At 62.9% G+C, this 13,795-nt stretch overlaps 2 non-coding genes across 2 annotated transcripts; one reads left to right on the forward strand and one right to left on the reverse strand.

The window, feature by feature from the left end:
• Positions 1-8,174: 8,174 nt before the first annotated feature.
• TRNAA-CGC lies at positions 8,175-8,247 on the reverse strand. Its single transcript has one exon. It is a non-coding gene; the product is annotated as a tRNA-Ala (tRNA).
• Positions 8,248-8,359: 112 nt separating this feature from the next.
• Positions 8,360-8,433, forward strand: TRNAI-AAU. Its single transcript has one exon. It is a non-coding gene; the product is annotated as a tRNA-Ile (tRNA).
• The last annotated feature ends 5,362 nt before the right edge of the window (positions 8,434-13,795 follow it).

Consider the following 13,795-nt stretch of genomic DNA (forward strand, 5'->3'; position numbering starts at 1 on the left):
AGCAGGGGCAGAAGAGGGGATGGGCAGCATTGGGGAGCTCAGGGGTGTTTGGGGGTGGGGCAGAGGGGATGGGCGGCACTGGGGAGGGGGCCTCAGGGGTGTTTGGGGCTGAAGCAGAAGAGGGGATGGGCGGCACTGGGGAGGGGAGCTCGGGGGTGTTTGGGGATGGGGGCAGAGAGGGGAAAGGGAGGTCGGGGGTGTTGGGGCGGGGGCAGAAGAGGGGATGGGAGGCACTTGGGGAAAGGGAGCTCGGGAGGTGTTGGGGGCGGGGCAGAGAGGGGATGGGCGGCAATGGGGGTGGCAGCCTGGGGGTGTTTGGGGGAAGAAGAGGCGATGGGCGGCAGTGGGGAGGGGAGCTCGAGGCGGTGTTTGGGGTGGGGGCAGAAGAGGGGATGGGCGGCACTGGGGAGGGGAGCCTGGGGGTGTTAGGGACGGGGCAGAGACGGGGATGGGTGGCACTGGGGAGGGGAGCTCAGGGGGAGTTTGGGGGAAGAAGAGGGGATGGGCGGCACTGGGGAGGGGAGCTCAGGGGGTGTTGGGGCGGGGGCAGAAGAGGGGATGGGCGGCACTGGGGAGGGGAGCTCAGGGGGTGTTGGGGCGGGGCAGAGAGGGGATGGGCGGCAGTGGGGAGGGGAGCTCAGGGGTGGTTGGGGGCGGGGCAGAGAGGGGATGGGCGGCAGTGGGGAGGGGAGCTCGAGGCGGTGTTTGGGGGTGGGGGCAGAAGAGGGGATGGGCGGCACTGGGGAGGGGAGCTCAGGGGTGTTAGGGGACGGGGCAGAGACGGGGATGGGTGGCACTGGGGAGGAGCTCAGGGAGTTTGGGGGAAGAAGAGGGGATGGGCGGCACTGGGGAGGGGAGCTCAGGGGGTGTTGGGGCAGGGGAGGAGGGGAGGGGCGGCACTGGGGAGGGGAGCTCGGAGGGTGTTAGGGGCGGGAGCAGAAGAGGGGATGGGCGGCATCGGGGAGCTCGGGGGTGTTGGGGACAGGGGCAGAGAGGGGATGGGCGGCACTGGGGAGGGGAGCTGGGGGTGTTTGGGGCGGGGGCAGAGAGGGGATGGGCGGCACTGGGGAGGGAGCTGGGGGTGTTAGGGGCGGGGGCAGAGAGGGGATGGGTGGCACTGGGGAGGGGAGCTCGGGGGTGTTGGGGGCGGGGGCAGAGAGGGGATGGGCGGCACTGGAGGAGGGGGACCACGGGGTGGGGGTTGGGGCGGGGACAGAGAGGGGGATGGGCGGCACTGGGGGAGGGGGAGCTCGGGGGGGTGTTTGGGGCAGAGGCAGAGAGGGGGATGGGCGGCGCTGGGGAGGGGACCACGGGGTGGGGGTTGGGGCGGGGACAGAGAGGGGATGGGCGGCACTGGGGAGGGGAGCTCAGGGGGTTTGGGGCGGGGCAGAGAGGGGATGGGCGGCACTGGGGAGGAGCTCAGGGGTTGGGGCGGGGCAGAGAGGGGAGGGGCGGCAGTGGGGAGGGGAGCTCAGGGGTTGGGCTGCTCAGGAGCCACGTGACGCCCTCTCGAAACTCCGCCTCGCCCGAGACAGCCAATAGAAGAGGAGGCAGAGCCCTGACCAATGGGAGCGCAAGAAGAAACCTGCCCCCGCCCCGTATCCAGTGTGTGGTGGGGGGCTGCCGTGAGCAGAGCCCCAAGCCGGGTCCATCGGGGGGGGGGGGGGCTGCAGTGACCAGAGCCCCCAGCAGGGTGCATCGGGGGCTGCAGTGACCAGAGCCCCAGCAGTGTGCATTGGGTGGGGCTGCAGTGACCAGAGCCCCAGCAGTGTGCATTGGGGCTGCAGTGACCAGAGCCCCAGCAGGGTGCATCGGGGGGGGGCTGCAGTGATGGAGCCCCCAGCAGGGTGCATCGGGGGGGGGGGCTGCAGTGACCAGAGCCCCCAGCAGGGTGCATCGGGGGGGGCTGCAGTGACCCGAGCCCCCAGCAGGGTGCATCGGGGCTGCAGTGACCAGATCCCAGCAGGGTGCATCGGGGGCTGCACTGACCAGACCCCAGCAGGGGCTGCCGGCTGTGGGGTTCCCTGCAGTCTGGTGCCATTCACAGGAGACCCGCAATAGCCTGACCCCCCGTCCGAGCTCCCGCCCTGCCCCCAGCCCACTGCCTCTTGAGCAGCCCCTGCGGTGTCACCACTACCCCCGGCTGTGTCCCCCGCAGCTTCCCAGCCCCCAGCTCCCCTCCGGTGGCCCCCACTCTTCCTCCCTGCAGCCTGCCCCATTCCCCCCCTGAGTCCCAGCTTCACCCCGACATCTCTCCAACCCCACCTCCCCCCATCGCAGCCACAGCCCCCCAGTGCCCCGGCCCTGCTCCCCGGGGGGCTTGAGAGGCCCCCACCCCCCGGCCGCTCCACTCCCCACAATGGGCCGCTGCTGGCGCTGAGGAAGGGGGGTCTGGGCCAGGCCAGGTGCTGGGCCGATCCTGGGGAAAGAGAGATGAGCCGGCAAGGCTGAGAGGCCCCTCCCTTGTCTGGGGACAGGGGTTCCCACAATTTGGCCAGTGTCACCCTCCCCCATCCAGAGGAGACGTCCGCTCCCAGCAGGCCGTGCTCCATCTCCACCCCGCAGGGGGGAGCCCCCAGTCCAGCAGTGCCCCCCACCCCGCCCCCATCAGCAGCCAAGCCGGGAACCTGCCCCTTCTCCCCTGCGAGGGCTGCAGGACTCCCTGCCCCCGCAGCACCAGCCTCCCCATGTCCCGGGGTGGGGTGGGGAAGGGGATTCCTTCTTCCCATTGCCCAGATCCCACCCCCACCCCGGGCTGCCCAGACGGGAGCCAGGGGCTGCAGCAGTTGGCTGCTTCCCCAGGGCTACCAAGGAGCCACCAGGAGAAGGGACGAGATTCTCCACGGCGCTGCAGCCGTTCACACTGGGACCCGTCTCACACGGGGGAAACTGAGGCACCAGGGAGGGCGAGATGGGCTGCACCAGCTCAGATTGGGAGTCTGTGGGAGAGCCAGGAATAGAACCCAGGAGTCCTGGCTCCATGGGCAGCTTGGGACTCCTCCACTTGGGGAGGCTGGGCGGGCCCGGACTGTGGCCCTGCCCCAAGGCCTGCTGCCACTCAGCCTCCTCCTGCCAAAGCACCGCCCACACGCCCCTCCACCCCGCCCACACTCCCCTTCAGCCCCGCCCACACGCCCCTTCAGCCCCGCCACACGCCCCTCAGGACCCCTTTGTTCCACTCCCTGACCCCCGCCCACCTCTCACGTCTCTTCCCAGAGGCCCTGCCACTTGTGCCTCTTCGCCCCACCCCAAGGCCCCCGCCTGCCTCTCTGCCGTTTGCACCCCGGCCTCTCCCCCCACGGCCCCATGTGGCCGGATGGAGCTTGGGGAAGGGCGGAGTGAGGATGGGGCCTTGCGGGGAGAGGACGAGTGGGAGCAGGGCCTCTGGGTGGAGCACGGGCCAGGTGCCTCCCCGGGCCCCTTATACCCACCGCCCCTGCCTGGCTCCCGGCCTCCCAGGCTCTAACCACTAGACCCAGCGGCACTGGGACAATTTGTATAGTGGGAGGTGCTGAGAGCCAGTGAACAAACCTGTAAACCCTGCACAGGATGGAAACCACTTCAAGCCGGGGGGGGGGGGGGCACCACGACTCGCCCCCACTCTCTTCCCAGAGCCAGCGGTGGGACCCGGATACCCTGGCTCCCAACCCCGACTCTAACCACTAGTCAGCACTGCCCTGCCAGAGCTGCGGAGAAGAACCAGGAGTCCTGGCTCCCAGCCCGGCTGTGGGTGGAGCAGGACGTACTGGCCATGGGCTCAGCTGGGCATCACTTACCATCAGGCTGGATGGTATCCCAGTGCTGACCTCCAGCCCCACAGCTCTGCTGGTGCCCCTCACTCCCGACCCGCAGCCCCTTGGTTCCCCCCAGCACTGACGGTGCCCCTCACTCCCGATGCGCAGCCCCTGCTTTCCCATTCCTGACCTCCAGACTCACAGCTCTGCTGGTGCCTCTCACTCCTGACCCGCAGCCCCTGCTATCCTAGTCCTGACCTCCAGACCCACAGTTCTGCCGGTGCCCCTCACTCCCGACCCGCAGCCCCTGCTATCCTAGTCCTGACCTCCAGACCCACAGCTCTGCTGATGCCCCTCACTCCCGACCTGCAGCGACTGGGCTTCCCGCGGAGCTCCCCAGTCACTGTGCTGCCGGTGCCCCTCACTCCTGACCCACAGACCCCTGGGCTTCCTTCAGCTCTACCAATGCTCCTCACTCCCGATCCGCAGCCCCCTGGGTTCCCCCCAGCTCTAGTGGTGCCCCTCACTCCTGACCCGCAGCCCCTGCTATCCCAGTCCTGTCCTCCAGACCCACAGCTCTGCTGGTGCCCTCACTCCCGACCCGCAGCCCCCTGGATTCCTCGCTGAGCTACCCAGTTACTGCGCTGCCGGTGCCCCTCACTCCCGACCCACAGCCCCTCCTATCCCAATCCTGACCTCCAGACTCACAGCTCTGCTGGTGCCCCTCACTCCCGACCCGCAGCCCCCTGGATTCCTCGCTGAGCTACCCAGTTACTGCGCTGCTGGTGCCCCTCACTCCCGACCCACAGCCCCTACTATCCCAGTCCTGACCTCCAGACTCACAGCTCTGCTGGTGCCCCTCACTTCCGACCCGCAGCCCCCTGGTCTCCCTCCACCTCTGCCGGTGCCCCTCACTCCCGACCCGCAGCCCCTGCTATCCCAGTCCTGACCTCTAGACTCACAGCTCTGCTGGTGCCCCTCACTCCCGACCCGCAGCCCCCTAGTCCCCCTCCAGCTCTGCCGGTGCCCCTCATTCCCGACCCGCAGCCCCTGCTATCCCAGTCCTGACCTCCAGCCTCACAGCTCTGCTGGTGCCCCTCACTCCCGACCCGCAGCCCCTTAGGCATCCACCAGCTCTGACGGTGCCCCTCACTCCCGACCCGCAGCCCCCTGGTCTCCCTCCTGCTCTGCCGGTGCCCCTCACTCCCGACCCACAGCCCCTCCTATCCCAGTCCTGATCTCCAGATCCACAGCTCTGCTGGTGCCCCTCACTCCTGACCCACAGACCCCTGGGCTTCCTTCAGCTCTACCGGTGCCCCTCACTCCCGACCCGCAGCCCCTACTATCCCAGTCCTGACCTCCAGACTCACAGCTCTGCTGGTGCCCCTCACTCCTGACCCACAGACCCCTGGGCTTCCTTCAGCTCTACCGGTGCCCCTCACTCCCGACCCGCAGCCCCCTGGGTTCCCCCCAGCTCTAGTGGTGCCCCTCACTCCTGACCCGCAGCCCCTGCTATCCCAATCCTGATCTCCACACCCAGAGCTCTGCTGGTGCCCCTCACTCCCGACCCGCAGCCCCTTAGGCGTCAACCAGCTCTGACGGTGCCCCTTACTCCTGACCCGCAGCCCCTGCTATCCCAGTCCTGACCTGCAGACTCTCAGCTCTGCTGGTGCCCCTCACTCCCGACCCGCATGGGTCACCCCTGGAGCAGGTTAAAGCTGCAGGTTGACAGTGGGGTTGCTGCCCCTGTGAACAGCTGCTGTAGCATCACCTGGGCAGGACAGGGAGAGCCAGTTATACCCCCCCCAGCCTGTATCGGGGGATGGGAGCGCTCACACCCTGGTGACCCTCCCACCAGCTCTGCAGCATGGGGGTGGGTCGCCTGCTGGGATCATCTGGGCATATTTCACCTCGTCAGTTCCCTGCCATTGCCTTGGGGGCCCCTTGTTCGCTGCCTCTGGTACCCAGTTTAGCCTCCTTCCTGAGGGCTGAAACGCTTTGATCTATCTAAGGTCTGTGGGATCAATACGTGTCATGGTGTAATTCTGTGTTATTCGGGGGTCAGACTAGCTGAGCTAATGGCCCCTTCTGCCCTTAAACGCCATGAAAACATTTCCCTGGTTTCTCCTTGCGCCTGACAGACACCACGGTGAGGGGCCCAAGAGAAGATACTGGACACAGCGCTCTGGCTCTTACGTTACTTGGGGACGTCAGCGCTTTCCTAGCAAAGCTGCTGCTAAAGCGCTGGATTTGGGGAACGGTTCGGCTCCGGTTCAGAGATCTGCCTGCGGGGTGTGAACCTGCCACGAGGAGCGGGAAACGCAACCAGCAACGGGAGGCGTTGGCTGAGCTCCGGGCTGCCCCCGTGTGGCCAAAGCTTAGAACTGAGCAGCGGAGTTTAAAGCTGGTGCTGGGAGCGACCTGAACACGCGGGGCACGAAGGCTCCTGCGTGTAACGCTTGTTGGGTGGGCAGCTGAGCGTAGCTGGTTGCCGGAGTTCAGGGCTGCACCCCGGGGTGCTGAGCAGGTGTCTGTGCTCAGGTTGGCCTCGCGATGATGGTTTATGGGAAATTTGGGGCCGCCAGTCTCCCTAAAGAGAGGGGAACCAGGCCAGAAAAGGAGGCTTTCAAAACTCTGGTACGAAATGGCAGTGGGACTGACACTGTGAAGAGCCGCTGCAGCCCCGCCAGGGAGAGCCGGTCTCTCTTTGTGCAGCCCCCTCCATTCCTCAGGACAAGGGTTGTGCTCAAAGATCTGTGCCCGGTGTTTTTAACTCCGTGTGAAGCGCGCAGAGCAAATAACCCTCAGCGCCTCAGCTCAGTTCCAGGCTCCACTTCCATTCGCTCAGGCAAGATGGTGCAGAGCAGGGCCGGCTTTAGGCCTATTCCACCAATTCCTCCGAATCGGGCCCCGCGCCTAAGAGGGCCCCACGTCCAGTGAGAATCCCTTCCCTGGCTAGAGGCGCTTTTTTAAATTTTACTCATCTGGCGGCGCTCTGGGTCTTCGGCGGCACTTCGGCGGCGGGTCCTTCAGTGCCGCCAAAGACCTGGAGTGAGTGAAGGACCTGCCGCCGAAGACTCGGAGCACCACCTGGTGAGTACACGCCCCGCGCTTCATAAAGCCGGCCCTGGTGCAGAGGAGCCCCTGGGTGGCTGTGGGCCTGGGGAGGATGGCTTTTGATTTTTCGGCCTGACCGCTACGGGCAGCAAGGCCAAAAGTCAGATGGCCGGCTCTCCCGTCCACCACGCTCATCAGGAGCCCTTAGTCGACAGGCTTGGAGAATGCGGGCATCGCCCCCCACTACCTCTCGCATGCAAAGCGAGCGCTCTGCCGCTTGAGCTAATTCCCCGCAGCTGGCCTGACTCTCAGGCACCGGGCAAAAAAAGGCAAGGGCTCTGTGGCCTTAAGCAGAACACAGCCTGAAATGGGGGCGGGGTGCTACCCAGAGCTGGGGAAGGGGGTCCGAGTCCCAGCCACGCTCCTCGGCACAAACACCAACGCTCCCTCCCTGGAGTGTGTCTGGGGTGAGAGTTAGCCCCAGAAACAAGCACCAAGCTTCAGAAGACAACGCAGGGATAGATCACTTGACGATTGCCTGCTCTGGCCATTGCCTCTGAAGCGCCTGGCATCGGTTACTGTCAGAAGACGTGATAGTGGCCTAGATGGACCATCGGTCTCACCCAGGAGGGCCGTTCTTATCTTCACCACTTTCCTCTAACCCAAGCAAAGCCAGGAGCAGGCCCAGCTCAGCAACTCTAGCAGACTCCCTGCCCCCTGGCCCAGCATACAGCAAAACGACCCTGCCTCCGCCAGGATAGACAGCCACCGACTCCCTCTTCCAGACCAACGCAGCCCTTCCCCGCTTTGGCTGTCTCCAAGCTGTCTGCGTGCTCTGCTCTGCTCCACGGCTGCCATGCTGCCTGAGATCAGGAGGCTGCGAGGTCTCACGGTCTCAGCTGAGCTGGTATCGCGTGCCACCCCGCCCATCTCCTCATTCCCTTCATGGACCCCTGGGATGTGAGTAATTCTGTATTTGAGTGGCTCTCCCTCCCGGCCAATGAGCTTGGCGTAGACTAGCAGGGAGGGAGGAGGAAAGGGATTGTGCTCCAGTGAGAGCTCAGAAAGAAAGGTGCAGGTCCCCAACTAAAGCCCAGCCCAGCAGAGCAAAGCAGAGCAGAGCAGGCTGGAGAATGTGTGTCTGGGTCTGACTACTTCTCCCATGCTCTTCCATTTGAGCTAACTTCCCCCAGCTGTCTCCAGCCTCCCAGTCAGCGCAAGGGGGAGAAGGGCCGGGGAGGAAGAGCTTTGTGCTCCGCAAGGGCTGGCTTTTTGGGAGGCCAAGCGGGGAGAGGGATGGAGGCCACTGGAGGAGCTGAGCCGGCTGACTGTCCATGGCTTCTAAAAGAAAGGCAAGAGAAGGTCCCACAGTTGCTTTGCTGCTGGAGAATGCGGGTATTGATCCCGCTGCCTCTCGCATGCGAAGCGAGCGCTCTACCACTTGAGCTAATTCCCCTACCTTGGCAGGTGGCGTCTCGATCCATCCATTCGATAACGGAGGCCACATCGTTCCCCGCGCCAGCCGGTGACTCCTTCCAAAAGGGTCAGGCAAGGGAGGGCTTCCCGTAGGCCAGCTAGCTCAGCTGGTTAGAGTGTGGTGCTAATAACGCCAAGGTCATGGGTTCAAGCCCCATGCTGGCCACTGCAGGAGGGAGAGGGTGACTTCTGCTCTTTTGGCTGACTGCTAGGGGTGGCAGAGGCCAAAACCAGGTGGGCCGGGAGCGGGCAAGAGCCCTGCTGGGCACCAGGCAGGACGAGGCTCCGGACACCTCCCTGGGCTCCTCGCTCCACCTGCTGCCTGAAAGGAACTTGGGCCCGGGGAGGAGACGGGTGAGCCTGGCCGGCTGCCTTCCAGGCTCATAGGACGCCAGGCTTGAGCTGCCCGCCCACAAAGCCAAAATCACAGGCCTGCCGGCTCGCCCCCATTGTCCACAGAGGGTTGACCTGATGGCCCGAATTCTTGCCGGCCGCCAGCTCCACCCAAATGTACCCGACGCCGGATCACGCTCCCCAGCCCAAGCCACAGAGGAAGGCTTAGTACTCGGCACCCCAACCTAGGGGAGAGGCTTCACACTCCGCCGGCGCAGGGTGACCTTTGGGACTTCCCTGGACACCATCCTCCCACCGCCCACAACCAGACCCCCCAAGCCCACACTCGAGCCCACCCCTCCGACAGGAAGGAGCAGGAGGACCACTCCGCCCAGGGGCACCACCACTCAAAGTCAGCTTCACTTGCTTCCTCTTCTACCCCTTTCCTCCCAAGTTATGCGCGCCTCACGGGAGCCGGCCCTGGGAAGAGGCAGGCACGGCACTCTGACTGGCGCAAGCCAAACGCCCACTCCAAGAGTTTAGCACGGGCTCTTGAGGCACTGGAGGAACCCCATGCAGACGCACTGACGGAGCTAAGCTTTACGGCCAAGGGCCCTACCTGTGCAGAAAGCCAACTTGCTTGTGAAAAAGACGCCTCTTTCGGCTCCACTTCCAAACTTCCAAATGCCTCCAAATGGGAAAACACACGCACTGAAACACCCAAACGGTCCTAACGCTGGGGCCAGGTGAAAAAGAAAAGCAAGGAAAAGATTTCTAAATGGCCACCCTGCCAGAGTCGTACAGCTCCGCACGTGAAACCCGTGGGAGGGACATTACACAGAAAAGGGGAATGGAAAGCTGCCCAAATTGAGATGCTGTGGAAAGCTACAGCCCCATAGCTACTCCTACTCTGCACACTTCTTGCAACAGCTGATGAACGGCCAGGTGCTTTTCGCATCCAAGCCCACACCAGGGAAAGACCTTGAGAAGCTTCCCGTGGCTTGCCTGGTTCAGCTGGTCAGAGTGTGGCACTCGTGGAGGCAAGATGGTGCAGAGGAGCCCCTGGGTGGCTGTGGGCCTGGGGAGGATGGCTTTTGATTTTTCGGCCTGACCGCTACAGGCAGCCAGGCCAAAAGTCAGATGGCCGGCTCTCCTGTCCACCAGGCTCATCAGGAGCCCTTAGTTGACCGGCTCGGAGAATGCGGGCAGCGTCCCCCACTACCTCTCGCATGCAAAGCGAGCGCTCTGCCGCTTGAGCTAATTCCCCACAGCTGGCCTAACTCTCAGGCACCGGGCAAAAAAAGGCAAGGGCTCTGTGGCCTTAAGCTGGACACAGCCTGAAATGGGGGGGAGGGGGGCGTGCTACCCAGAGCTGGGGAAGGGGGTCCGAGTCCCAGCCACGCTCCTCGGCAGAAACACCAACGCTCCCTCCGTGGAGTGTGTCTGGGCTGAGAGTTAGCCCCTGAAAAAGCACCAAGCTTCAGAAGACAATGCAGGGATAGATCACTTGACGATTGCCTGCTCTGGCCATTGCCTCTGAAGCGCCTGGCATCGGTTACTGTCAGAAGACGTGATAGTGGCCTAGATGGACCATCGGTCTCACCCAGGAGGGCCGTTCTTATCTTCACCACTTTCCTCTAACCCAAGCAAAGCCAGGAGCAGGCCCAGCTCAGCAACTCTAGCAGACTCCCTGCCCCCTGGCCCAGCATACAGCAAAACGACCCTGCCTCCGCCAGGATAGACAGCCACCGACTCCCTCTTCCAGACCAACGCAGCCCTTCCCCGCTTTGGCTGTCTCCAAGCTGTCTGCGTGCTCTGCTCTGCTCCACGGCTGCCATGCTGCCTGAGATCAGGAGGCTGCGAGGTCTCACGGTCTCAGCTGAGCTGGTATCGCGTGCCACCCCGCCCATCTCCTCATTCCCTTCATGGACCCCTGGGATGTGAGTAATTCTGTATTTGAGTGGCTCTCCCTCCCGACCAATGAGCTTGGCGTAGACTAGCAGGGAGGGAGGAGGAAAGGGATTGTGCTCCAGTGAGAGCTCAGAAAGAAAGGTGCAGGTCCCCCACTAGAGCCCAGCCCAGCAGAGCACAGCAGGCTGGAGAATGTGTGTCTGAGTCTGACTACTTCTCCCATGCTCTTCCATTTGAGCTAACTTCCCCCAGCTGTCTCCAGCCTCCCAGTCAGCGCAAGGGGGAGAAGGGCCGGGGAGGAAGAGCTTTGTGCTCCGCAAGGGCTGGCTTTTTGGGAGGCCAAGCGGGGAGAGGGATGGAGGCCACTGGAGGAGCTGAGCCGGCTGACTGTCCATGGCTTCTAAAAGAAGGGCAAAAGAAGGTCCCGCGGCTGTCTTGCCGCTGGAGGACGCGGGCATTGATCCCCGCTGCCTCTTGGAGTACAGGGGAGTCCAACTCTGCACCCCTCTTCCTGGGACTCACAGTGATTTTCAGCCAGCCAGTAAAACAGAAGGTTTATTGGACACAGGAACACAGGCTACAGCAGAGCTTGTGGGCAGAGCCAGGACCTCTCAATCTGGCCTTTCTGGGGTGTTCAGGGTGCTTGGATCCCAGCCTAGGATTCTCTGAACTCCCCTCCCCCAGCCCCAAATCGAAACTGACTCTCCCTCTCCAGTCGGCTCTCTCCTTTGTCTAGCTCCCCTGGCAGAGATGTTGACCTCCCCTCCCCCCTGCCTAGCTCATGTTACAGGCTGAATACCTGTCCCTCACCTAATGTCCTCCCCGGCTCCCCCAACCCCCACACAGACAGCCCCTACTCCATCACATCTCTCCCCCTTTCAAGTCTGAACTGAGCAGGGTCACTCTGCCCAGTGACCCGGGGAAGTTCAGGGCCCCCTCTCCGGGACAGCGCATCTGCTATCAGGTTGGCACTTCCCTTCACGTGGACCACCTCCATGTCATAGTCCTGCAGGATCAGGCTCCACCTCAGGAGCTTGGCGTTGGCTCCTTTCAGCTGGTGCAGCCAGGTCAGGGGAGAGTGGCCGGTGTACACAGTGAAGTGGTGCCCAAAGAGATATGGCTCCAGTTTCTTAAGGGCCCCACACCATGGCCAGGCATTCCTTCTCGATGGCCGCGTAGTTCTGCTCCCGGGGTAGCAACTTCTTGATCAGGTACACGATGGGGTGTCTCTCCCCCTTTTCATCCTCCTACATCAACACCACCCCCAGCCCCGTGTCTGAGGTGTCGGTGAACACCATAAAGGGCTTGTCAAAGTCTGAATTTGCCAGAACTGGGCCACTGAGCAGAGCCTCCTTCAGCGCCTGGAGAGCCTGCTGGCACTCCTCGGTCCAGACCACCTTGTCTGGCTTCCCCTTCTTGCACAGCTCAGTGATGGGGGCGGCTATGGCGCTAAAGTGGGGCACGAAACTTCGATAGTACCCCGCCATCCCAATAAAGGCCTGGACCTGCTTCTTGGTTTGGGGAGCAGGCTAGTCTCTGATCACCTCCACCTTGGCTGGTTCCGGCTTTAGGCAGCCGCTCCCCACCCGATGGCCCAGGTAAGATACTTCAGTCATCCCCACCTTGCACTTCTCAGCCTTTGCGGTTAGCCCAGCCTCTCGGAGTTGGTTCAGCACTTGTTTAACCTGGGACACGTGGTCCTCCCAGGTCTGGCTGAAGATGCAGATGTCGTCAATATATGCCACGGCAAAACTCTCCATCCCCCTCAGTTGCTCATCCACCAGACTCTGGAAGGTGGCCGGCGCTCCCTTGAGGCCGAAGGGCAGGGTCAGAAACTCATAGAGCCCCAGAGAGGTGATAAAGGCCAATTTCAGCCTGGCATCTGCGTCCAGCGGCACTTGCCAGTAGCCCTTTGTAAGATCCATGGTGGTGAGATACCGAGCGCCTCCCAGCTTGTCTAGGAGCTCGTCAGGCCTGGGCATGGGGTAGGCATCAGATACAGTGATGGCATTGAGCTTTCGATAGTCCACACAGAACTGGATCGACCTATCCCTTTTGGGGACCAGGACCAGCGGAGAGGCCCAAGGGCTGGAAGATGGCTGGATCACCCCCAAAGCCAGCATGTCCCTGACCTCTCTTTCTAGGTCCTGGGCAGTTTTTCCTGTGACCCGAAAAGGGGAGCATCGTATGGGGGGGGGGGTGACCCTTTCTCCACCCGGTGGACAGTCAAATTAGTGCGCCCGGGCTGGTTGGAAAACAGCTGTCGGTACAGATGCAGCACCCCTCTGATCTCAGCCTGCTGGGCCAGGGTCAGCTGATCAGAGAGGGGAATCGCCTCCAGGGGGGAGCCAGCCTTTGTCCCCGGGAATAGATCCACTAAAGGGTCATCTCCCGGCTCCTCCCAATGTCCACACACGGCCAACACCACATTCCCCCTGTCATAGTATGGCTTCATCATGGTACACCTGGCGGTGATGAGCCCGGTTCGACAGCTCCACCACATAGTTTACCTCATTTAGTTGCTTGATAACCTTGAAGGGCCCTTCCCAGGCAGCCTGGAGTTTGTTCTTTCTCATGGGGATGAGAACCATCACTTGACCCCCAGTGGCGAAGGCGCGGGCCTGCGCCGTGCGGTCGTACCAGACCTTCTGCTTCCTCTGGGCTCGGGCCAGATTCTCCCTGGCCAGGCCCATGAGCTCGGCAAGTCTTTCCCGGAAAGTCAGGACATACTCCACCACTGACTTGCCATCGGGCAGCCTTCCCCTCCCATTCGTCTCTCATCAGGTCCAGGGGCCCCCTTACCCGCCTCCCATATAACAGTTCAAAAGGCGAGAACCCGGTAGATTCCTGGGGTACCTCCCTGTATGCGAACAGCAGGTGAGGTAAGAACTTGTCCCAGTCCTGTGGGTGCTGGTTCCTAAATGTTTTTAGCATCATCTTTAGCGTCCCGTTGAACCTTTCCACCAGCCCGTTGGTCTGGGGATGATACGCTGAGGCCCAGTTGTGCCGGACCCCACATTTCTCCCACAGGGACTGGAGCAGGGTCGACATGAAGTTGGACCCCTGGTCCGTTAAGACTTCCTTGGGGAACCCCACCCAGCTGAAAATGGTCAGCAGCGCATCTGCCACGGTGTCTGCTTCGATAGAGGAGGGTAGCGAGTGGCGAAATCTACCACCACCAGGATGTATTTCTTCCCTGACCGGGTCGCCTTGCTTAGAGGTCCCACTATGTCCATGGCCACCTTCTGGAAAGGTTCTTCTATGATGGGCAAAGGCCTCAAAGC

This window comes from Mauremys reevesii, linkage group 12 (assembly GCF_016161935.1).
Source record: "Mauremys reevesii isolate NIE-2019 linkage group 12, ASM1616193v1, whole genome shotgun sequence".
NCBI lineage: Eukaryota > Metazoa > Chordata > Testudines > Geoemydidae > Mauremys > Mauremys reevesii.